We start from the raw sequence: 3,925 nt of genomic DNA, 5'->3' as shown, positions 1-3,925 counted from the left end.
CTTTCTTCCCTTTGAAATCGGAACATGTCCAGCAGTGCCCTTAGTTCGTAACTGGCAGAAACCAGTCGGACCCAGGAACACCCATCTACTCTTCTGAGAAGTCTGGCCAGAAGTGGTCTTCATGGAAGACTTGCAGCCAAAAAGCCATACCTTTGATGTGTAAACAAGGCCAAGCGACTCAACTATACATGAAAATATAGGAAAAGGGGTGCAGAAAAATGGCAGCAGGTGCCCTGGACTGATGAGTCAATATTTTAAATATTTGACTGTAACAGAAGGCAGTTTGAAGAATGGTACAATAATGAGTGTCTGCAGGCAACAGTGAAGCATGGTGGAGGTTCCTTGCAAGTTTGGGGCAGTGTTTCAGCAACAGGAGTTGGGGATTTGGTCAGCATTAATGGTGAGAAACACAGGTAGGTTCTTAGCCATCATGTCATACCATCAGGGGGGGCATCCGACTGGCTCCAAATGTATTCTGCAGCAGGACAATATTCAGCGTAAAGAAGAACAAGGAGTACTGGAAGTGACAATATGGCCTCAATAGAGCTCTGATCTCAACATCATCGAGTCTATCTGGGATTACATGAAGAGACAGAAGGATTTGAGCAAGCCTACATCCACAGAAAATCTGTGGTTAATTCTCCAAGATGTTTGGAACAATCTCCCTGCCTGGTCCTTCAAAAACAGTGCGCAAGTGTACCTAGAAGAATTGATGCTGTTTTGAAGGCAAATGGTGATTTGATTTGGATATTGAAATATTGATTTGATTTAGATGTCTCTTCTGTTTATTCACTTTGCATTTTGATAATTGATAAAAGTAAACTGTTAACACATTTTTAAAGCTTACTTGCTTTACAGCATTTTTTTCGACACCTGCATAAATATTTTGTACTGGACTGTACATTACATTCATCATTTAATCATATGTGGAACTTACCAGAATGTGAAGGTCCCCATAATTCAGGGATCAATGTTGTTTATCACAGGGTGCTGTATCAAGTGACTAGACCAGGGGTGGGCAATTATTTCAGCTGGGGGGCCGCTTAACACTTCCAGCGAATATTCGAGGGCCACACACAAAATACTCAAAAAGAGTCCCCTTTTTTACACATTAAGGCAGACAGCGTGCCCTTTTTACACATTACGGCAGAAAGCGCTCCCTTTTTACACATTACGGCAGACAGCGTGCCCTTTTTACACATTACGGCAGACAGCGTGCCCTTTTTTACACATTACTGCAGACAGCGTCCACCTTTTTACAAATTACGGCAGACAGCGTCCCCTTTTTTACACATTAAGGCAGACAGCGTTCCCTTTATACACATTACGGCAGACAGCGTCCCCTTTTTACACATTACGGCAGACAGCGTCCCCTTTTTACACATTACGGCAGACAGCGTGCCCTTTTGACACGTTACGGCAGACCGTCCCCCTTTTTTACACATTACGGAAGACAGCGTTCCCCTTTTTTACACATTACGGCAGACAGTGTCCCCCTTTTTACACATTACGGCAGACAGCACCCCCCTTTTTTTACACATTATGGCAGACAGCATCCCCTTTTTTACACATTACGGCAGACAGCGTCCCCCTTTTTACACGTTACAGCAGACAGCGTCTCCCTTTTTTACACATCAGCTTAAGCACTGATCCAGGGGCTGGCTGGACAGGGGGTTTACCTGTTTGTCACACTGGCAGACGATCCCCGCTGTCCGATGATCCGCGCTGCTGCCCGCCGCTTCTCCTCACTGGCTGCCGCTTCTCCTCACTGGCCGCCGCGCTGCTGCTCCTGCTCACTGCAGTGCCCCCCTCCCCGTGCCGCCCAGCGCACGACAACAGAGGAATGACCAGGATTTCCTCAGCGGCGCCGCATCTGGGAGCAGTGCAATGACAAGCGGCTCAGCCTGTCGGGCCGCTTGTCATTGCACTCTGATGGGGCACAGCGGGCCAGGCAGGATCGGTCCGCGGGCCGCATGATGCCCACCCCTAGACTAGACTGACCAATCAAAGTACAGATCCATCTCTAAGAGACCAATTGTTGTTATGCAGTTATTTTCTGTTCTCCTCATGCTCACATAATGTAAACATCATGCTCTGGGGTGGCCAACCAGGTTTTAAGTTTGTCACTAGGAGACCAAGTAGTCATCCCTAAATGTTCAATTATTTTCAATTCTGTATTACATATTCAGCCACAACTATGTGATCCAGAGTGACACAGTAGCATAGTTATATATACACAGTGAACCAAGTATATATGAAGTTAAAATAATGTATCTTAGAAACTGATACTTTTTAATTTATTACTAGCCACAGTAAATTATCCAGGGCATCCTGGTGACCTCCATACAGTACTGAGAGCATCCAAGTGATCACTACACAGTACCAAGAGCATACCATGACCATAAACAACATTCACATGACTGCCATACATTGAAAACTGCATCACAGTGACAGTCATATAGTACAGGTGAAAGCTCAATGTCTTCCATACAATACAACAGCATCCATGTGACTAACATACAGTAAAGGGACTGCTATGCAGTAAAGTTGGCATTCCAATGATCTCTATACAGTGCAGACAGCATCCATGTAACAGCCATACAGTACATACAAAATCACATTGATTGCCATACAGTAAAGTTGGCATCCTGGAGAACTTTGTTCAATACAGGTGGCATCCCAATGATCGCTATACAGTACAGGTAGCATCCATGTGACTCTCATGGAGTAAAGACGGAATCCCAGTGACCCTCATACATTAATAAAGCATTCCAGTGACCTCCAAACAGCTCAGATAGCAACACAGTGATTACCATGCAATACCAAGAGCTGCACAGTACTGCTTTTTACAGTACAGAGTGACCTCTATATAATACAGAGGGGCAGATGCATTAACCTGGAGAAAGCATAAGGAAGTAATAAACCAGTGATCAGTGCAAGGTGATAAATGCACCAGCCAATCAGCTCCAATATGTAAATTAACAGTTAGGAGCCGATTGGCTGGTGCGTTTATCACCTTGCATTTATCACTGGTTTATCACTTCCTTATGCCGGCTCCAGGTTAATACATCTGCCCCAGAGTACTGTACATCACAGTACACTGAGCATCCCAGGGACTGACATACAGTATATTAGGGCAGATGTATTAAGACTGGAGAAGTGATAAAGCAGTGACAAGTACAAGGTGATAACGCACCAGCCAATCAGCTCCAATATGTAAATTGACAGTTAGGAACTGACTGGCTGGTGCGTTATCACCTTGCATTTATCACTGCTTTATCACTTCTCCAGGATTAATACATCTGCCCCAGTGTATTACAGTGACCGTTATCCACACCTGTTAACATTATTAACTATACTGGTATGTTTGTTTTAATCAAAGTCACTGAACCACCACTACTATGTTATAAGGAGACTAAATTAACTACTCTGTTAATCCCACCACATGTCTAATTTTTTTCTTCTTTTTGTAGTCATTGCAGTTATACACCTCATTGTGCTTACAATAGGGTATCCCAAAAAACGCTGTAAGGATTTAGGTGGAAAACCAGATCTTGCAGAGATCCAGTTGGTTAGTAAGAGTAAATTAATTTTGAGGGAAAGGTTGAGATACTGGACATTGGAGAAGAGAAGAGTCGTAGGAAGGAGGGAAAGCATTCCATAGGTGTGGGAGAAGTCTTGGAGGCAGAAGTGAGAATCCTATAACAAAACTTTAATTTGTGTCATTATAAAAAGAAAATAGAGAATTAAACAGAAAATGCATTTATACCAAAATATAATAAAAAGCTGATACAAATAAAAAAAAAAATATCAGACTAGGCACTAGGGGAAAAGTATTAAAAAAGGGCAATCGACTGCAGACAGAGCTGCTCTTCCTACTTTAGTTTTTCTCATCTCTTTCTCCTATTCATTGGCTCTTTTCCAA

Source organism: Pseudophryne corroboree, chromosome 4 (assembly GCF_028390025.1).
Source record: "Pseudophryne corroboree isolate aPseCor3 chromosome 4, aPseCor3.hap2, whole genome shotgun sequence".
NCBI classification, from domain to species: domain Eukaryota; kingdom Metazoa; phylum Chordata; class Amphibia; order Anura; family Myobatrachidae; genus Pseudophryne; species Pseudophryne corroboree.
This window is presented reverse-complemented; position numbering follows the sequence as displayed.